Source organism: Pinus tabuliformis, chromosome X, assembly GCF_031772625.1.
Source record: "Pinus tabuliformis cultivar Carrire ecotype Pingquan chromosome X, CPIR1, whole genome shotgun sequence".
NCBI lineage: Eukaryota > Viridiplantae > Streptophyta > Pinopsida > Pinales > Pinaceae > Pinus > Pinus tabuliformis.
This window is the reverse complement of record NC_142308.1, coordinates 983,373,428-983,396,513: the sequence shown is the minus strand read 5'-3', so window position 1 is coordinate 983,396,513 and position 23,086 is coordinate 983,373,428.

Genomic DNA, 23,086 nt, shown 5'->3' with positions numbered 1-23,086 from the left:
TGGAGCCAAGCGGACTGCAGAGTTGTTCTTTAAGAACATAGTGAAGTATTGGGGAATGCCATTGAACATTGTGTCGGATAGAGATCCGCATTTTACAAGCAGATTTTGGACCACATTGTTCAAGTTAGTCGGGACAGAGTTGTTGATGAGTTCGAGTTACTATCCACAGATAGATGGGTAGACCTAGAGGATCAACGCATTGCTGGAGGACTACTTGAGACATTATGTGACAGCTGATCAGAAGAATTGGCCTGAACTCTTGGATATTGCTCAGTTTAGCTACAATATTCAAAAGCGTTCTGTGACGGGGTATAGTCCATTTGAGTTGGTGAATGGACAGATGCTGGTTGCACCGCATACCGTAGTGACGGGAGGCTTCTTGAGGAGTCCTCATGCGAAGAAGTTCATGAAGGCTTGGGATGAGACCTTGGAGTTAGCACGATTGCGCTTGCATGAAGCTGCAAGGAGAATGAAGAAATATGCTGATCGAGGAAGACATGATGCACACTCCAGTGTGGGAGATATGGTGTTTCTCAGGATTACCGGGGAGCAGTTTCAGCCAGCCAAGGGGACTGCGAGCAAACTGACACGGAAGTATGAGGGGCCATTCCGAGTGAAGAAGAGAGTGGGGGAAGTAGCTTATGAGTTGGAGCTTCCACACCATATGCACATGAAACATCCAGTTTTTCACATGAGTCAGTTGAAGAGATGCAGACTTGATTCTGACCATCCAGAGAGAGCTGAACCGCCGAGAGGACTAGCCGGGATTGTGGACAAGCCAGGACTGGAGTTGGACAAGATTCTGAGCTACAGAACTACAGGGATTGGTTGCCACATGAAACGGGAGTATCTTGTCAGTTGGAAGAATGCACCGGAAGAGGAAAGCTGGGAATCGGAGGACTCGCTTTGGAGATGGAAGAAGAAGATTACGAAGTATGAACAGAAGATACTAAGGCAGTCGGGATTGTCGAGGGCGACAATGATTTCAAGTGGGGGAGGATGTAACGCCCTGTGGTCATCGGGCGACCGGGCGCGCGCTCTCCTACCGAAAATCAACTAAGGAATGAAAAGTGCGATGGTAACCAAAGGCGCAACATATTATGAGGGCGTATTGGCGAACCATCGTTTATAGGGCGAGTTGGGTAACTTGCCAAACGAGCCGACCAAGGGTGCATCAAACGAAAGGAGCAAGCCAACCTTGTAAAACGTTTGGAGACACATAGGTTGGGCGTTTGTTGGAGTCTTTGGTGGGTCGGCCGAAGGTGAGGTCGCCACACCTTGGAAGCGTATAAACAAGTGGAGCGGATGGTCATTAGAACCATCAACCTTTGCAATCTTCTATCGCAAAAGCAAAAGGTGCGAAGTGTAAAGCCGCAGCTTGAAGGCGCAAGGGTGATGCTCCCGCTAGCAGGGCAAGAAGACACGGTCGCACAAGGTTGTAGGGCGGTTGGAGGCGCGGGTGGAGGGCGTACTAAGGCGCCCGCCTGCCGGTTGGGTGTGCAAGTTTGGTTGTGGGTCGTGCGGGTGTGCACGGGCGCACCTGCCCATTCAGGCAAAGACTTGTGTGTTGTATTGTATTTTGGGTGAAGCCGTGGTGTGACCACCGTGTGCTCTTGCACGGGTGGGCGCTCGACTTGGTTATGAACGCCGGTTGAGCCCAGCTCCCGTTCAATTGTACAAAATTCTCATATATAATAAAAGAAGTTCTCTTGCATATGATTGTGTTCTTGTTGCTGTTCTATCATACTGTTATTAATGGTTTCCGCACATTAATAATATAATTCATGTTTATAATGAATGTTAAGGCGTAGTTCACAAAGTAGGCTAACAATGGAGAATGTTGGTTACTTAGGCGGTGCCGCACCCGGCCAATTTAAGGAAAAAAGAATCGGGGACGTGACAGTTGGGTTGGTGTGGCTTATTACGTACAAACTTATTGGTTAAGAATGAAGGGGTCTTTAAGTTACCTTAAAGTACTTTAGCAAGCCAAATATGCAAGACCTATGGTTACAATGTTGGTTTGATGGTAAATAGATGAAGAAAGTGGAGTACAATTTGTCTTACGATAGTAGAATCACCATAAGAAAATCGAGCACACTTTATTTAGATGTGTTTTTTTACCAAATTTTAGACTTGTTAATAGTAAAAATTGAACTAACTATAGCACCTATAAAATAATGTTGTGTCTCTTACACGAACATAATCTTACTCGTGTTAGATGATACCTAGTCCACACGAAATGGACGTAGAATCCATGTAGAATTAATGATAAACCAAATTATAGAAGATAGGAAAAATGGCACTCGTATAAAATACCATAACTCTGAAATTATACACAACAAAAACAATAAAGTAAATCATGAGTGTATCTTAAAGTAAATCATGAGTGTATCTTAAAGTAAATCATGAGTGTATCTTATATTGTGTGGAAAATATATGGCATTAGAAAATAGGGTCATTTAGAGCTGACGTATAATTATTTTGAAATTATAAAGGATACTAAGCTGACATAAAGTTTGGGCTTATTTGGGGGCCTCACATGTTGAGTTGTAATCTAGAAATAACCTTTGTGCCTGTAAATGGTTGGGGTATTGGACGGCTTACTTGTATTTTTATTTGAAGAAACCTTTTATTTGATACAACCGACATGTTTGATGCTACAAGAGCGTGTCTTGGAATGTTGATTGATGACTACATGGAGGATTTATGGACAAGTTCTTAGACAATAATGAAGGCTCCAAAACCGATCATGGGGCCATCATGAATGTACACTTATAGGAATGTATATACATTATTGAGAAGCAAGGCTTGACAAACCCCAAACCACCAATTAGAACACTATATAGGGTGCCAAGTATGCATGCCTCAGGAACATGCATGCATTCCTAGTGCAACATATTTTATATACACTTGCACCACTCTTTTTTCCTTATTTTGGATGACACAACATGTTTTTGGAATCCCATTGAGCTAATATTTCCTCCCTCATCTACATTGAGTTCCAAATCAACAATTTTAATCTTATTTATATTTCAAGTAAGCACTCAAATTGAGTTTCTTTGGTTTTTTTTATGTTTTATGAAAATTTGGTTTAAAGTTGGAAAAAACCTTAAATGATGCCATGAACACAAGCATCTTATTGAATTACAAGATACTTTGTTACCATGGAACATAATGGGAACCCAAACTCACCATCATCATACACCAACATAGAACAATCAAACTCCAACCTAAGCCAAAGAAATCCCAATGTAAAAATCAATCTATCATTGACTACTTTGAGGGTACTCATACATGATTCATAAAACACCAAAGAGCCCTCACATTTGTATTTAGTAAGTTCACAAAATTCAATCGTATAATCTATTTGTAATGCCCAAGGCCTATTAACTAGTACTTTTTGATTATAGGGTTAGGATTCATGAATACTATAAAACTTGTCTAAATAAAAACCAAGTTAGAGACTTGAACAACCTCTAGGCTAGATATGTTATCATTGTTCATTCACGCAAGAAACAACCAACAAATATGAATCAACATGAAACATACTTGTATGGATTAGTGCACCTACAAACGATTTTGAGTCCATTGGATGGATACATGGTTCAAGATTTTTGATAAACCTCCTTGTAATAATAGGGAGAAATTTCTATATTTATTGAGAAAATTATGGGTAGAGTTCTGACTAGTACTCCATGTCAACTACTTTGACATGGGAGAGTTCAAGGGGGTGGGTTTTGGATCTGTGCAAGAGAGAGAGAATGATGGACTCAACCCACTAATACGTCCTTGTCCACCTATACAAAGGGCTATCCCCCTTTCCAAACCTTCTCTAGTAGTAGATAACATTATTGAAACCCAGACCATAATAGCCACATTGTCTCGCACCCTAGTGCATCATGGCACCTGGGTAGCTTCATCGTGCTAAGAGTGACCATTAAGTAATGTTGTGGGATGGGTTGGACCATTAGATTATATATCATGGTTTAACGAAGGAAGGCCACATGGAGGCTCACGTGGGTCTCATAGATGTACTAGTTATAGACGTACTTGCTATGAGCCGAGGGAGGCTAGAAAACAATAGTTTTATGGAGCTAATTTTATTGAGATGGTTAAGACAATAAGCTCCAACATAAAACTGTATTATCTTCTAACCTCCATTGGTTCATAGAATGTTTTTCTATTTTTGGTACATCTATGAGGCCCACATTACCCTCCATGTGGCCTGTTTTGGTTTAATCATTATATATAGTTTGTTGTGTGTTTCCTTTATATATCTAATTATATGTTATTTATAGCTTTTCTACAGTAACAACACATCCCCCACCCAAACAAATCCATCTGCGCTAGTTTTCGTCACTGATGTTGCAACAAAATCTACTTATTCATTTCATGTAACACATACTCAAGTATGATGAATTAAAATGATCCATACTTGCAAACTTTTTCATATGTTTTTAGTACATATTATAGATGCTTTTAATTTGGGTATAATTGGTGTGTTCCATTAATGGTCTTATAGATTGCAGTGACACTAGGTGAGGAGCTATGCTCACATGGGACGAAAATATTATTTTTGGGTATGTTTTATATTATTTTCGTGATTAATCCCACATGTTGTATGTTGCATTGAGTGCAATGAGGGTGTTGTAAGGGGGTAGATTCCTGTCACCATGGGGCTTGTAGGAAAATGTCTCTGGAAAACGTTTTGGGTAGTTAATTGCATTTGTTTTTGGCAGTGTTCAACAAATGGGTCCTCTTTTTAGCAATTTTGTAGCACATAGTGGTTTGTCCCATGATTTTCTAATTTTGGTTAAGGAACTATGATTCTACTCTAATATAGGGTAAATGGATTGATGATATATGGTTTTTGATATATATATATTATTGTAATATTGTAAAGAAGAATATATTCACAAATGTTTCTAGTTTCCTTGGTTTGGGTATCTGGGGTAAAATATATTTGTTGATGTGTGTGTTTTCCATTGAATCATTTCTATTTTATTAATAATCTATTTGTTACTATTAACTTTATAGGGTTGAAACCTATATTTGGTATCAAAGGAATGTGAGAATTTCAAAAATAGAGATAGATAAATTTAAGGTAAACTTTTTAGTTATGGAAGCTCAAAATGAAATTTCTATTAGTGGAAAATGATTAACATATCATTATGGATCCAAGCACTACACAAATAGAAATGTCAACAAAAGATTGGACCAAGTTGTATCCAAAGGTAAAGAGTACAATATTACTGAATATTTTAGGAGAATCTAATATGGAGGAATTGTGGAACAAGTTAGGAACTTTGTATTAGTTTATGCCTCTCGTGAACATTTTTTTCCGATGGAAAATAATGTATAACCTAAGGATGAAGGATGGATACTCATTGAAAAAGCATCTGAATTCCTTCAATACTATGGTAAGTTAGCTATTATTTATTGTTATCAAGATTTTAGGTGGAGATTAGTGTATGATTTTTTTTTGTTGTTCACTAGACCCATTCGATATCTCATTATTTCATAACTAGTAATGCGACTACTATATGTTTTCATGTAATAGTCTCATCCTTTTTGTAGGAGGGGATGAGATGGAGAAACATGGTAATTAGTAATACATATGTCTTGTATGTATGAGGATTCTTCCATAATAGAAATAAATTTAAATCCTAAAGTGTGAGGTCTAAATCTAGACAATGATCTAAATCTCTAGGAAAATTTGTAAAGGTATGTTTGATATGTGGAAAAGAATGGTATTACAAGAAATAATGTATATCCAAAATTGTTGAGAAATGGAAGGGATATGATGATGCTCATTCTACAAAAGAAAAAACCTCCTCAAATAAAGGATGATATATGCATTTGGATTCTTTAAATACACATGTAGATCATGAAGCATGGGTGGTTGACTCAAGGGCATCCTTTCATATGACTCATCAAAGGGAGTGATCTTGCGAGTACAAATTATATGATGTCAATGATGTTTTCCTAGGTGATGACTCGATAAATACAATCATAGGAATAGGAAAAGTCATGTTGAAGCTAATCGGTGGAAGGATTATAACAATCCTTTATGTTTTGCATATCCCATGATTGGTAAAAAAATTGACGTCTATAAGAAAGATGAGTGATGCAAGTGTAGAAATAGTGTTTGAAAATGATAAATGCAATATGGTTTAAGAAGCAATGGTATTGTTGAACAAAGTCATATTGGAACTTTGTATAAGCTTCTAGAAGCGTTGCTAGTGATGGGTGCAAGAATTCCATTTCTTCTAAGAGTGGAGCTAATGAAGGAAAAAAGGCTATGTTGTGTACTAAAGAACATGACATATTAGTGAGAAGGGATTTTGTGTACTACTTGGCAATGGCATGGTAGAAGGTATGCTTAATTGCTATCCAAATTTTGAATTCTATGAACATTATTTATATGTGAAGCAGAATCAAGTAAGATTCTCCTCTGGTGCTATGAGGGTAGAGGGAATATTATAGTTGGTGCACAATGATGTGTTTGGACCTGTGTCCATTACATCACTAGGTACATATATGTACTATGTATCATTTATAAATGTTTTCTCAAGGAATAAATGCATTTATTTTCTTAGGAAGAGATTTGAAGTCTTTGAAATTCAACAAAATTAGGTTCTTGTGGAAAATAAGATAGAGAAGAAAATTAAGGTGCCAAGGACAAATAATGGCAGAGAATTTTTAGGGAATGGATTTGAATATTTATGTAGGAAATGTGGTATGGAAAGGTTGAAGGCTACTCCATACACTCCTCAACAATACAAAGATGTGGAAAGAATGAACAGCATGCGAATGTAGAAAGAAATAAACATTCTTAGTGCTGTTAGTTTAGGATAGGAATTCCGGCTAGAGATAATGGATACTGCATGTTACTTGGTAATTAGATCGCCCTCATCAACGTTGGATCATAAGACTCCACATGAGGCATGGACTTGTAAGAAATTCTCTCCAAAATATTTCATGTTATTTGATTGTGGCACTTACATACACATTTCAAAGAGAATATAGGTAATATAATAAGAAAAATGAAAATTATATCTTTATTGGATATAAATATGGTCTAAAAGGTTATAAGATTTGTAACCTAGTAGCTGAAAAGGTTGTGTGTTGTCAAGGTGTAGTATTTAGATAAATCAAGTATGTTTGCAAATAGGAAATCATACCAATAGATTTAAAAAAAAAAAACAAAGAAGACAAAGTTTGAAATGAAGGATGGTGAATTAGATTATACAAAAGAACATAAATAAGAAGAAAAACCACGTAGTAAGGTGTGGAGAAGATCAATTCAAGAATGAAGGAATGCACAAATGTTTACTACACTTGATTTTAGTTCAAATTTTGATTTCATTGTTATTTGTGATCATCCTAGCACTCTTAGGGAAGTAGTGAATTCATAGGATGGAAAAATCTAGAAAAAGGCCCTCCACTTGATTTCAATTCAAATTTTGATTTCTTTGATATTTGTGATGATCCTATCACTCTTAAGGAGGTAGTGAATTCATAATATGGAAAACTCTTAAAAAAAAAGACCATGATTGAACAAATGGTATCCATACATAAAAACGAGGCTACGAATCTAATAGAATGGGCATATTGAAGAAAGCCCATTTGAAAAAAATACGTGTTTAAGAAAAAGTTATATGAAAAGAAAAAAAACAACATAAAAATACAATGTTAGGCTAGCAGCAAAAAGTTATTGTTAGGTAAAGGGAATTGACTTTTTTTCTTATATTTTTCCTCTATTATTTCATTTATTTGTTGTTGCTGATTTTTATTTTGAGGGACAATAAATGGACATAAAAACATCATTCATACATAGTTAAATGAAAGAACATATCTACATAAAAATTGCAAACTTATGAATTCATCAATTTTGAAATCGCAGGAAACTAGGCTCGTAACAATTTGGCAACTCTGGAATTGTTAACGAACTTGATTTTCTAATTAACAAAACAATTCCACAAGCCAAATTTGAGGGCATCATATGTTCTTAACGTGTGGGCAGGAGCGACAAACTTTACCCCGCTCCTAGGCGTGTTTCTCTCTGATTTTGACATTGGACTATTTCTCTTGGATGCCTAACATCTCTCATTGTACGTTGCTTTTTCCTTGGATCACTATATTTTGGAAATCTAATTTAGCCAATATTGAGTAATTTGACATGAATGTTTTAAGCGGATTGCGTTTTAAATAACAGTGTAGGCTGAGACTATAGGAAGTAACTTTGTTTGTTTGCCATAAAGTGGGAAATGTATCTACCCAACGAAATTCTAATCTATCGGCTTTTATTGCGAAGGGAATGGCTCTTCTGTCACTTACGTCCATATTCGCACAGTTGAGGTGACCTCCATGCAGCTCTATAGCAAGAACTTCATGTAGGTCTAAGTCACCAAGCTTATCACAATTGCACATTCCTTGAGCTTGTTAACGTGGCCAACGAGGCCCTATCTGTTAGAAACTGCTATTAGAAACAGCAAAAGGCTCATTGCTTTTTAACGTTAAAGCAGTTTCTAATCTTAATGTGACCCGATCTAATCTTAAAGCATTTAGATTTTATCCTAAAGCAGTTTCTAATCTAAAGCATTAGATCTTAAGCGTTGAATTGGTATATGATGGACGTACCAGATTAGAGTTAAATAATATATAAAGGATTGGGTCCTCTCTCTCCCACACACAAGAGTTGCATTCTTCTCCATCAAGAAGCACATAAAGAAAGTGAGGGCAAGAGGAGAGAAACCGAATTCTGAAGAAGAGGAACAGTCAGGAGTCAGATCAAAGTAGATGGCAGCCATTACATCTTCCGCTGTTGATCAAGGTATGTCATCTCATATAAAGTTCTGTTTGTGAAATATTCGGTATTGATGATCTTTGGGCTGTAAGTTAAGACTTTTACATTTGGTATCAGATCCAATCAATAACTAAATATTTCCTATGATTGAGCCTTCGGGAAATTGTGGGGGTTTCATGAAATGATCACGAAACAAAATTTTCTTCTGATTCTCTCTGTGTAGTTTTAAGTCCTCCCGATATTTTTCTTTCAACAAATCCCCGATTCAAGATCCAAATTTACTATATCATGGGTTTCCACAATCATGGAAATTTCACCTTCATTATCTTTGTGGACGAAAACAAATTTCTTGGAACCATCATTGGTCTTGCAAACCAGATTTAACGAATTGATTGTGGCCGTTTGCAAAAAGCAAGTCCTCTATTACTCGAGGAAATGGCCGATTTAATTTCTATTGGGAGCTATTTGCTCTAACAACCTTCTTGGAAGATCCGGAACCGATTCCGAAGCTATTAACGCATCCTCTGGCCTAGCTTTAGTGAAGTTGATTGGTTTCTATGTGCTCGTGGTAGACATAAATTCCAGCGCAAACGATGAAATCCACAAATGCTTTTGATTAATTATCAACCGTCACTACTAGCTTTTCTTTGGCCCCGTTATACTTGAATGGCAAGTGTTTTGCAAGATGCTTTGTACCTGGACCTTATTGAATGATGAATAGGCCCGTCCAGGTCACCTAAAGATGCCATATAATGATGGATCCATAAGGCTTAATAAAATTTGGGATCCCTGTGATATAGAATTTCTGCATATATGAATCTCACAATTTATTTATTCACCATATCATTGTGTGTTCGCTATTAATCAAGTTCGGATTGTTTGATGTATTAAGTCAATTAAGTGTTTACCCATGTGCTTAAAGATGGCACATATCTGGAGATATGCATATAATATTTTGATGATATCGTGACTTGTATTCATGGCTGACAAATTCACATGAAGCCACCCTTTTATTGCAAGTGAAGCCGTGCTCTTCGAATTTTATGTTATTATGTGCTGGCCAATTTTAGTGATGGAGGCGTCCAACGTTTTCAGCCGCTTACTATTGCACTAACCCGTGGGATTGAGCCACTATTAAAGAGAAGTGGGTTCTCAACGCGGCTGCTCACACGGACTGGACCGTCTCCTTAAACAAAGATGAAGATATTTCACCGTTTGTCTCAGTCACGAATGAGATGAAAACATTTAATGTTTTTTTGGCAAGAGCAGTTGGGCAAAAAGTAATTGTTCTGTGACTGATTGTTTTGCATAAAGTATGTATTATAAATTATTTATGCACATGAGATTTATGATTTTGTTAATCACCAAAGTGGTCAAAATCAGAATAATCATTTAGTGCATAAGTGACATAATGATTATTGATAGAAATTGCCAGTTATAAAAATACCAATTAAAGCTGGCGTCACTAATGATAGAACCTGAGAACTTACCCAAAGGAAAGTCTTGTTCTATAACTAGTTGACATGATGAGGTTTAATAGATATTTTGATTAAATAAATATTGATCATCCAAAGATGTCAGTTCTATTTGATTGAATATATTTATTACCTGCTTATGTTTTGGTATTTAATTATGTTAAGTATAAGATAGTATGTACCCAAAGGAGTGCTATATTATACTATTATGTCTACATCTGAATCGCGTTAGTTATGAGCTTATAGTTATTTCATTTTTGATTTCAAGGTTATCTATCTTTCGTATGTTTTGAATCAAATTTAGTTGAAGTTCCTATTAATACATGGTGGCTTGATACTGGTGCTACAACTCATGTTTCCAACAATATGCAGGGATTTCTTACGATCCGAACCATAAATCCAAATGAAGATCGTTTTCTCTTTATGGGAAATGGAATGAAATCTTCAATTGAAGGCATTGGGACTTATCGTCTAATTCTAGAAACTGGATATGTATTAGACTTATACAGTACCCTTTATGTACCTTCATTATCTAGAAACCTTATTTCCGCAAATGAATTGGATATTTCTGGTTTTAGATTGGATCTGGTTGTTTTGATTTATATAAGAATACTAATAATGTTGGTTCTGGTATTCTAATTGATGGTTTATATAAATTGAAACTGAATGACACTTATGCGAATTCCTTTTTGAATGTAGTAAATAATGTTGGATGTAAACATAGCAGGTTGAATGAAATTTCTGCTTTCTTGTGGCATAAACGACTAGGTCATATATCCAAAGAAAGAATGATGAGATTAGTAAGTAATGAAATTTTGTCAAATTTGGACTTTAGTGATCTAGAATTATGTGTGGATTGTATTAAAGGTAAACAAAACAAACATAATAAGAAAGGAGCCACTAGAAGCAGCCAGCTTCTTGAAATAATACACACTGATATTTGCGGACCTATGGACACTCCAGCCTTTAATGGAGAAAAGTATTTCATCACTTTTATTGACGATTTTTCCCGTTATGGTTATGTCTATTTGCTTCATGAAAAATCTCAATCTGTGAATGTCCTTGAGACGTTTGTAAAGGAAGTTGAGAGGCAATTAGATAAAAAGGTGAAAATCATAAGGTCTGATAGAGGTGGTGAATATTATGGTAAATATAATGAGTTAGGCCAGTGTCCAGGTCCATTTGCAAAATTCCTCGAAAGTCATGGCATATGTGCGCAATACACAATGCCAGGTACACCACAGCAAAATGGTGTAGCAGAAAGGCGCAATAGGACGTTAATTGATATGATTAGGAGTATGATGTCAGATTCTACACTACCTAAGAATTTGTGGTCGTATGCTCTCAAAACCGCTAATTATTTGTTGAATAGGGTTCCTAGTAAAGCTGTTCAAAAGACTCCTTTTGAGTTATGGACTAACAGGAAACCTAGCTTAAGACACCTGCATGTTTGGGGTTGTCCAGCGGAAGCGAGAATTTATAATCCACATGAAAAGAAATTAGATTCTCGAACGATCAGTGGGTATTTTTTAGGTTACCCTGAGAAATCTAAAGGGTATGTGTTTTACTGTCCTAATCATAGTCCAAGAATTGTAGAAACTGGTAATGCAAGATTCATTGAGAATGGTGAAGTCAGTGGGAGTACTAGAAGAGAAATAGTAGAAATAAAGGAAACAAGGGTAAATGTTACATTGCCTAGAATAGTTCCTCCATCTACTATTACTCCAAATGTTGTTCCAGCTGTTGTAGAACAGCATGATGATAATGAACAACATATAAATGAAGAAGTAATTCCTGAAGGAAATGACTTACATAATGCTGATATGCATGAACCACAACAAGTAGCATTAAGAAGACCTCAAAGAAATCGTAGATCAGCTATTTCTGATGATTATGTGGTTTATATGCAAGAATCAGATTATGATATTGGAATCAATAAGGATCCAGTTTCGTTTTCACATGCTGTAGAAAGTAAAGAGTCAAAGGAATGGATTAATGCCATGAAAGAAGAACTGAAATCCATGCAACAGAATGAAGTTTGGGATCTCGTTGAGTTACCACATGGCTGTAAAAGAGTCGGATGCAAATGGGTTTTTAAAACCAAACACGACTCTAGTGGTAATATCGAACGGTATAAAGCTAGACTTGTTGCTAAGGGTTACACTCAGAAAGATGGTGTTGATTACAAGGAGACATTTTCTCCTGTTTCGAAAAAGGACTCACTAAGAATAATAATGACATTAGTAGCTCATTATGATTTGGAGTTGCATCAATGATGTGAAAACAACTTTTCTGAATGGAGATCTTGATGAGGATGTTTATATGGATCAACCTGAGGGTAAAAGAACAATTGGTGTGTAAACTTAAGAAGTCAATGTATGGGCTTAAACAAGCATCCCGGCAGTGGTATATTAAGTTCAATACCATTATTACATCTTTTGGTTTTAAGGAAAATACGGTTGATCACAGTATATACCGAAAGATCAGTTGGAGCAAGTTTATTTATCTGGTCCTTTATGTTGATGACGTCTTGCTTGCTGCAAATAATTTAAGTATATTGCATGAGACTAAGGAATTTCTCTCAAGGCAAGATTACATGCTCATCCAATGAATCGGAAGTGATTAGATATAGCGATTCAGATTTTGCTGGATGCATCGATACTAGAAAATCGACTTTTGGTTACCTGTTTATGTTTGCTCAAGGTGCCATATCATGGAAAAGTACGAAACAGACTATCGTTGCTTCATCCACTATGGAGGCAGAATTTGTGGCATATTTTGAAGCCACAATTCATGCATTATGGTTGCGGAACTTTATTTCAGGACTTGCGGTTGTCGACACCATTAGCAAGCCGCTGAAAATTTATTGTGAAAACTCTGCAGCAGTATTTTTCTCAAAGAACGACAAGTACTCTAAAGGTGCCAAACATATGGAACTGAAGTATCTTGTTGTGAAAGATGAGGTTCAGAAACAAAGAATGTCAATCATGCACATCAGGACAGAACTTATGCTTACAGACCCTTTGACGAAAGGGTTACAACCAAGACAATTTAAGGAACATGTTCAAAGAATGGGTCTTGGTTGTATTAATGATAATTGATGTGTGACATTCTGAGCTCTTTTATGTGTTTCTGATATACAATCATGTGTTTCTTGTTTTAATGTAGTAATACGTATTTTATGTAATTTTAAACAAGAAAGAGTCTTATAAAGATATTATGTTTAATCATTATGATATAAGACATTATGTGGACCATTATGCTGTTTTATATAAATTATGAGTATGAATTGATGGATTGCTGGTATTGTAGTATATGGAAGGGAATGCATTGAATTAATAGTGCACAACCGCCATAACTCTCAGCAATTTATCATAGTATGATGTTCAACACTTAATATTATGAATAGTCGGGTCAAGTGGGAGAATGTTAGAAACTGCTATTAGAAACAGCAAAAGGCTCATTGCTTTTTAACGTTAAAGCAGTTTCTAATCTTAATGTGACCCGATCTAATCTTAAAGCATTTAGATTTTATCCTAAAGCAGTTTCTAATCTAAAGCATTAGATCTTAAGCGTTGAATTGGTATATGATGGACGTACCAGATTAGAGTTAAATAATATATAAAGGATTAGGTCCTCTCTCTCCCACACACAAGAGTTGCATTCTTCTCCATCAAGAAGCACATAAAGAAAGTGAGGGCAAGAGGAGAGAAACCGAATTCTGAAGAAGAGGAACAGTCAGGAGTCAGATCAAAGTAGATGGCAGCCATTACATCTTCCGCTGTTGATCAAGGTATGTCATCTCATATAAAGTTCTGTTTGTGAAATATTCGGTATTGATGATCTTTGGGCTGTAAGTTAAGACTTTTACACTGTTTGTTTCCATTTAAGCCCGTTTACATAAAATGATAAACCCATCCTGCTGCGGAAGTCGGAAAACTGTTGAGAATTTGCAATCTGGAGCCTCATGTGGCCTTTTATCTTTTCACTGTACTTTAGAGACTGTATCGGTACTTTCTCCCATTTTTCGACCGAACACAGTTAAAGCCTTCTAAACACAAGAAATCCCATTTGAAATTTGAATTTTGAAAAACCGTGTGCCACATGGACACCTGGTAGGCAGGTTTTTTAGCAATATGTTTCTACCTTTTTGAGCTAGCCCATAACTACAGGGTGAAAACACTTTATGTTTTGGGTTTTATTGCAAAAGCTTGGGCAAGCTCTTTCACTATTGCAAACAATTGCAAATACAATCTGTGTCTTACATTGTGCCCCCGTCGACCACTGGGTTCCAGCTTCTCCTCCGCAGGATGAATCTAATCTTTTGTACATGTAGTCAAAGACCGAGTAAGACCATTGACGAGGCCAATACTATTCATGTTCCAATCCGAGGAGATCATGGACACTGGAGTTAGTTTTAAGGGTTTAAAGAAAGAGAATATCCAAGATGGGTAGATTTCCTTGCTACTCAAAAGAAGCCCTCAACTGCGGGGCCTAGATTGCAAACAAGATATGGTTCTACCTAAATACATTTCATCGCGATGTTGGATGGAGAAACCTTCCCATAAAGCAGGTGAATCTAGACAGATATTTATTAATGCCAACATAAATATTTATTGATAGACTAATAATGCCGTAAGAATATGTATTAATGCCAACATAAATATTTATTGATAGGCTACTAATGCGTTAAGAATATGTTTTTGCAGGTATCAAGTAGTGTGGATAAAGTTGTAGATTACTTTGGGTGCGTTATATTCGTCTAACATTAAACCCATAAACATTTCTCCCAATGAAGAGGAGCTTATTACTAGCATTTGCACTAGATGTTGCAAAGGAAACGCCGTAAGGCATAACGTGCGGAAATCCATTATCCATGTAGTGTGTGCATTATTCAACAAGGTGGATCTCTCTAAATTTGTTGCAAACATTTATGTTGTTGCATTGATAATTTATTAGAATCTACTACTACCTCCTCTTCTTGGAATATTAAATTTCTTATTACGATCCCTCTGATTATTGGCATCACAATTTTTTCCATTTTGGTGGCTTTACCTTCAACCTAAAGAAACATGAATTTGAGTCACTCAATTAAAAAGAAATTACTAAATTACTATTTATTAGGTTTTGCATAAAAACAATTAATAACTCATATTTACAACCCTTTAAGTCTTGTATTTATAACTCATATTTATAACCCTTTAAAATGAAACTAACTATATATATTTTTATTAATAATAAAAATAATCTTCTTTATAAAACTAACACTCACATGCTACTCCTATATATTTATCTTATATTTCATATTCAGTGTCCATCAATTGAATGACAAGTTGAAAGCTCAACTTAATTGCACCTTTCTGAACTCCTTTGTGGGAATTCATGTCCCATTAATTTAATGGCAAATTGAAGTTTCAAATATAGTACACATTTTATACCAGATTCGGAGACTTCATGAACAAACTTTCAAGGTTTTGATGGATCTGGAAAGTTCATGAACAAACTTTCAAGGTTTCGATGGATCTGGGTCATTTGTATTTTCTCTGATGTTCTGGGTCGTTTGTATTTTCTCTGATGTTGACTATATTACAAAAGCCAAAATCTCTTGGATTGTGGTGAAACCATGGCTAAACCATAATCCAAGTGGAACCATGAACAATCCAGAATTAGCGAGTATATTATGAAACCCAAAATGGTGTAACCTTGGCTAAACCATAAATCCAATTGGAACCATGAAAAGTCAAGGATTATCGTCGCCAAAAACATAAAAAGGTACACTGTTTATATTAGTATACATCCAATAGACCTTGTTGTACCATATTGTGGATTCTTGTGGCCAACCAATGAGAACCAAATACTATCCTACCTTGTGGGTGGAATCTAATTAGCTGTATCTAACCCCAGCCAATGTGCCGTATGCCCCAATGAATATCTAATAAACTATATAATCAAAGAATTCTATAATACAACATATACTGATAAGGAGGTCTCCTTCCACAGGCTCTAGCATTTATAACGTGGAGTTGCAGCAGTAACTTGCTATTGAAAAATAACTATTTGGCAATGTGTTTCTTTTGCAAAGAAACACACTGGACAGTATTCCATATGGGCACAAACTGGAATTGACTAACAGAGACCAATTAACATTTAACATTTGTAGCTTTGCTAACTGTTTATGTTCTATAAAATACTAATAAAATGATAACCTTACAGAAAAAGCAGACATCGCTTTGTAGGGTGTGTTATTTGTATTTACACAATTGATTTTTTTATTCAATCAGCTATGATATTCTTTGTGCTTTTGTTGAGTTCATTCATCACCACCATCACTGGGAAATTCATCTCCCTCTTGAAGTATGAAACGAGTAGCAATTCCCAATTCATCTCACACTACCACCCCAAAGAAGCTAGCAATCCAGATATACAAATCGAACCAGCCATCCTATCAAGCAATCCATGTAGTTCTCAGTCTATAGCTTTGATAACCCAAAACTCAAATCTTTTATATCTAATATGCACAAAAATTTTCACATTAATATGTCTGGATCTCATTCTAAGATCTTTATAGATCTGATACAGAGGTAAACCAGATTTTTCATACTATGACAAGCAATATTAGCAAGTCTTGGAGTCTCTCTTATGTAATGTCTCCTCCTTATTTGATATTGTTGCTTTAGTATGGTTTGATACAAAAACTTAATTGTAGATATGGGTCTCCTGATCTCTTTCAAACATTCTGATCTAATGATTGTTATAGCTATGCATCCCATGAATACTATGGAGATTTTAACTGCAAACCTTTAGATTGAATATTGGGATATTATCATACAAGTTTCTGCTATTATGCAAAAATTGGAAGTATAAGCCTTCTCATCATTAGGAAGTGTTACTGGGAAAAGTGTCTATTTAGAACTGCTCTATCCCACTAAGGTGTGACAACTGCCTTAGAAACAAACAGAGAAAAACTACTTTTGTATTTCCTTTATGAACTATAGATAGAGAGGAATAGGAAGAACCAACCTGTGTCTTGCGCTAATCCTTTGATCCAATCCCTCTCTTCTTTGACAGCTTCCAGCTACCTCCTCCCTTACTTGCTCAGCTTCACCAAGTACATGTAAGATCATAGAAGAAGAACACTATACAAAGACGTGGATCTATATTCATTAACAACTTAGGATCAGATTTAAGTTAACCATACAAATGTAACAAGCATCAATGATACAAAAGCATGGAGGAAAAACTCAAATAGTTTTTATTGATAAACAAGAAAAGATCCAGGAGGAGTTACAACCGATGATTCCTGACCCAGCATCAACCTCCCAGCAAAGAAGCCCCTCTTCACCTCCAACAAAGCATAGATCACCCAATACTCTGATGTTTGTCTCAAAACCAACAGCAATTCCTTACAATGTGCAAAATTCCAGCCTCTGGATCTCTGGGATGAGGGATCCATATATAGATATGTGTAAGGAGGATGAGTCAGCTTGTGATATGATTAGTTTCTTCTCTCTGTCAGTTCTTGCTTCCACTTGGAGACTGAAGGCCTCTTACTCATCCTTGGTCGAATTCAGTGAGGCAAGTGTCATAGGAGAAGATTCTGGAAGCTTCCATTGTCTCTCCACCTCGCGGAATGACACTGCCATTTGTCATTTCTCGCCCAACGCACCCTCATAGTGCATTTAGGTGTGTTGCAACGCACCTAGCCAGTGTATTTAGGTGCAATGCAACGCACCTAGCCAGTGGAGCAGCTGAAATGATCCTGTTTTGACTTATTTTGAGTAGTTTCTGGTGGAGAACTTCTGGGAGAAGCTGAAATTTGTTGACCTTGTTCCTTTAGGGGTTAGAACAACACTTTTAGGGACTTAGGAGCCCTTGGTTTATGGAAATTTCATGCTTGGAGTTGTAAGGCACAAAAATGTCTATAACAGTTGCGCCCTAAAGTATGAGGCCGTTAACCTTTTGGTGTCGGGTGAAATGCTTTATTATGATGATCCGAAGTTCTTTCAATGATGGGAGGAGACCTGTAATAAGATACAATACAATAAATTATCTTCATACTGTTTTTCATGATCTAGCTGAGGCGGGCATTCCCATGCTCAGCTTTATAAATTCATTCTCATGTACATAGGACAGACAATCGTCTGATTGTAGACTGATGATTCTGATAGAGCCATCATCCTTTGGTAGGATGATTATCTGTGCTGCAATGCTGTACATTTAATGTCTTTATTTCCCTGGATATATATCGCAGCCCGGATGGATGAAACTAGATCCGGGGTCTTCAATCTCGTCCGATCTTCACTCGAAGTACAAGTCTATCCATGTGAGAAATGTTCTGAAGTCGAACATGGAAAGACATCGCTTGATTACCAGTCAATGATGTAAACTGTTAACAAGCGCGAGAGGAATCACCGATAATGATAATGATCCTCAAGGTACTACAGTACAATTCACGTGGTGTGAATAAAGGACTTGGCGTCGAACACCACGCAAAATCTTTCGGTCGTAGGTCATTGATGTAAACCAATCACCGAAAGTGAGAAACTTGCCATTGAGGCATGCAAGCTTCAAAGTACTGAAGGGGGTGTTCCTAGACCAACTTCTTGGATAATGAGCTGATGTCGACAAGAAGTGATCCGTCACAGGAGGGCCTTAATGAGTCCCACATCAATGACACAGAATGGAGCAAATGATTTTGATGGAAGTGAAAACGATATGATGATATACGGTTCAGGGTGGCGGTCATGAAAAAATGGAGTATAATGTATGGTAGTTGGTGGGACATAGGTGACTTCTCTGGATGACTTCTCTTGAACATGTCGGCGACACTGATGTGATGGATTGGTAGCATTAACCCGAAATGTGGATGGTATGGTGTGACCATGGTGATGTGACCGGTGAATGAAACAACCCAACCCGACTCGGACACGGAGTGGAAGTGTCATGTTCAAGAGCGACTTGCTACCAATAAAGATTCTTTGAGTTTTCTTCCCAATTTTTCCCCAGTCATTGCTGACCAGTACCTCTTTATTTTTGTCAAGCTTGAGGAGGATAACATATGCTTGTTCTATAATTTGCCCTTCGGGCAAACCCATCGCTATGTTTTAACGAGCCTAGCGATAGTGAAACTCGTTCTCGTCTAAAGCCAAGTTTGTCGCTATTAATCTTTTTAACGAGTTTAACGACAAAGATAACTCGGTCCTTTTCAATTTTAGAGAGTCTGAAAAGGTACGTAAAGGTAACTCCAAAATTCCTTTTTCGTCATCTAATCCCTTAAGTCTGAGAAAGTATAAAACAATACAGAAGGGATGAATTTTCGATAGTTTTAACGAGCCGAACAAACAAGCGCTCGATCTTTTTGTGCAATAATCCCTCAGGTCCAAAAAGATTAAAATCTAGATGAGGGATAGCACTTCCTGTCCCTTTAATGAGCTGGAAGGCCAAGGACTCGGCAATCTTTTCATATTTTACGAGTCAGTTGAAAAGAGCTTAAAGAAGACTCATCTTTTGAGGAACGAGTGATAAAATGGGTAGCAGCTGATTCCAGGTAAGGTTTGGAATTTTCCAATCATGGCAGTGTCATGAGGATGGCTAGTGAAATCACTCTTCGCAGCTGTCCCTCAAAACGGGTAAACAATCAAATGGAGGTGAATGATCGGCCAATGAAAAAGTGGAGGTGATGGTGCAAACACGACCAAGGCTTTAATGGTTGAAGTACTTCATTCACGGTGGTTATTTACCGGGGAATAGTTCATTTTTTTAACGAGCTTAAACGCGGGTGGAAACATTTGCTCGATGCGGTTTTATTTTTTTGACGAGCTTGAACCTTGCGGTAACACTGCTCGATTAATCCAGTCGTATGATAATAATGTCTCATATAAAATGGCAATTTTTAGAGTTTTTCCCCACATCATTTCTTTATGCAAGTTAGGAAACGACTAATCCAAAAAACAGATAAATAATCGCTCGTTGCTTGCACTCCAAAATGTTTGCATGCCCCCAGGTATAAAATAGAGTTTCAAGGTTACCTCTACTTTTTTCCGCCAAAACATTTGTTTTACCGAGAGAGGCCTACCTCTTACGGGTTACCCAAAGATTGTTCTATTCACGGCGTAAACAAAACACTTCTTCGGCGATGTCTACCGAGATAGACAGAGGTGAGTGGCGGCGCTCGCCAACTCACATAAATTTGACAAGAGAATCTTGTTCTAATAGCCCCCTCTTCCAATCACGGACGGGGGTACAGACTAGTCATATTCTCCCGCGGAAACCTACCCTATACCCGAAGTTTTCCTGCAGAAGCAGACCAGGGTGCATGTCCCCTGGGATTCAGTCATATCCCTCCGAATTACTCGCGCTCATCGGGAGGACGGACTGGAGGTTGAGACATTTCTTGCGTGAAAAGACCATTTAGGGATGGTATATGACTATTTGCTATGCTTGATCCGGGAAATGAAAGCTGGTCCACGAGCTTGACCACTCTTCCTTCATGCGGAAAACACATCACTTTAAAGAGTGATGAGACAATGGCTCCCATGCAATAAATATAGTCTCGTCCAAGGAGTAGATTGTAATCCAGGGGTCCTTGAACTACCATTACGTTCATGTGAACGATTTTCCCTCTCAATGTTATGGGCACATTGGGAAGGATCCCTAAAGGTCGACTGGTTCCTTTATCAAAGCCTGTCAGATTTCTCATCTCAGGCAAAAGCGATGGTGAACCAAGCGCTTTCCAAGCAGTTGAGGAAAGGATACTCACAGAAGCCCCCTCATCTATGATGGTACTAGCCATAACCATTCTATATATTTGATTGATAATTCAGAATGGTACGCTTGCTGGTAAACGGGGTCTGCCTAGTTGATTCCAGTCGAAGGAGACAACTAGGTTGCTTGGAGGTGGGACCGAATAGACGGCCGGGTACGGCTCTGATGAACTTCCTTCCTGCGGTAAAGGAAAGGGTAAATTGCCCCCATGTTCGTTGGAGTCTGTGCTTATGAAAAGAATTTGGACGGTGTCATCCTTGTTCTCTTCAGTGATTGTATCATCTGAAGATGAAACCTCTGAAGGCAAGACTGGGTCAACTGCCACCTCAACCTTTTGACTTTCATCTGGTATGGATCCAGATGGTTTATCTTCAACGATAGGTGCTTCAGCCGACCACCTGAGCGGGCTAGCCGAATTTTCAACTAGTGACGGACTCGGCAAGAGTTTTTTTATATCCAGGAGGAAGTCGTAACGGTGAAACCGGACGATCATCCAAAACTCTTTTAGCTTCGTCTAAGAAGGGACAACGGTGGACGGCATGATCACCTTCGCACAGTTTACAAGGAAATCTACATTTCCCTTTTTGTCTTGGGGCTTCACTTTCACTAGTTGATGGTGTGCTTTCAACATGATCATCAGAGGTTGACGACACCGGGTTGTGCAAACGAGGAGACCAGTCCCTCAATATCTGAGGGATGCAAGGACAATCTCTGTGAAATTGGTCTCCTTGGGGAAATGACACATGGCGATTTAGGCCTGGTCGGTGCAGTGTGTGGATTTTCGTTAGACGACACTCGTTTTCCTCCATTCGCCTTTGGCTCCTTCTTCTTCTTCTCTTTCTTCTTCTTTTCCTTCTTATCCTTAGGAACTTGACTTTTGGCTTTACCAGCCCCATCAAGCGACGAGGAAGGAGGAGAGGAAGAATTAGAGGAAGTAGAAGGTTGGCGGGCAACTCTGGACTCGTCTAATTGCTGATTCGATTGTTCAGGAATAGTGGTGTTCTGAACGATAGAGGTTGAGAAGAGCCATACAGGCAAACCAATTGTCAGTCCTGGAAGCGACAATGTGGCCATATGGGGCGCACCAACATCTCCCCAAGAGGAGAAGGGACTAGGATTTCCTCCAAGGGGAATTCCTTGGTTGGTAGACTCCATTTTCTCAACCCAAGATCAACGTAGGAAAGGGTAATGAATATTCCGTTTAAAATAAATTTTAATACGCTTTGACACAACTTGTTTTTTCAGTTTTTAAGAGTCGAGAAAAAAACAAAAGATGACTCTAGTCTCCTTCGATTTTTAATGAGCCTGAAGTGACAAGTGCTCAGATGGACCTTTTCCGTTAAGGAGTCTGAAAAGGAACGAAAGGGACTGCTCTGGAGGTCCAGGTAGAGGGAGTACCAAATCAATTGCAAAACTGCAGAATACTTTTTACGGTACGACAGTCAATCTTCCCGAATGTTGTGTTCAGTGCATTGCGATCGATAGGGCGGCAGACACGGCTTTCTATGGATAAAGGATTTAAGCCTATAGGGGTCTCCCAAAATATACTCGACGGTACGTGGGAGCACAAGTCCGTACTGGCACTTATCGTCTCAAAGTGGAGGAATCACCCAACCATCAGTGAGGACAACAGTTACCAGTCTTTACGACGCCGGAATATGTCTCTAGCCTAGACCTCTAAATGTTGTGCGTTAAGTTCCAAAGCGTTGTTAGATTCATTGAATTTATTTTAAGTTGATCTTGCTTATGAAGTTTGCCTTTTGGGTTCACCACGATATGTAGATGTAATTCCTAAAATGCAATCTAAAGATGATAAACAAACTTTTATCTCTTTTGTGCAATGAAAATCCTAGCTACTAGAGGAAAAGAAAGACACAATCTTTTCACAAAGAGCAAAGAGCACACTGTAAATGCACTTTCCTAAATCAAGCCAAACAGACTGTCTATATGCAAATGCACATGCATGTATTTGTTTTTGACTTTCTTAGTATTGATGCTAAAAGGAAAGTTGATGTACAAATCTGAATTTGCTTTCAAG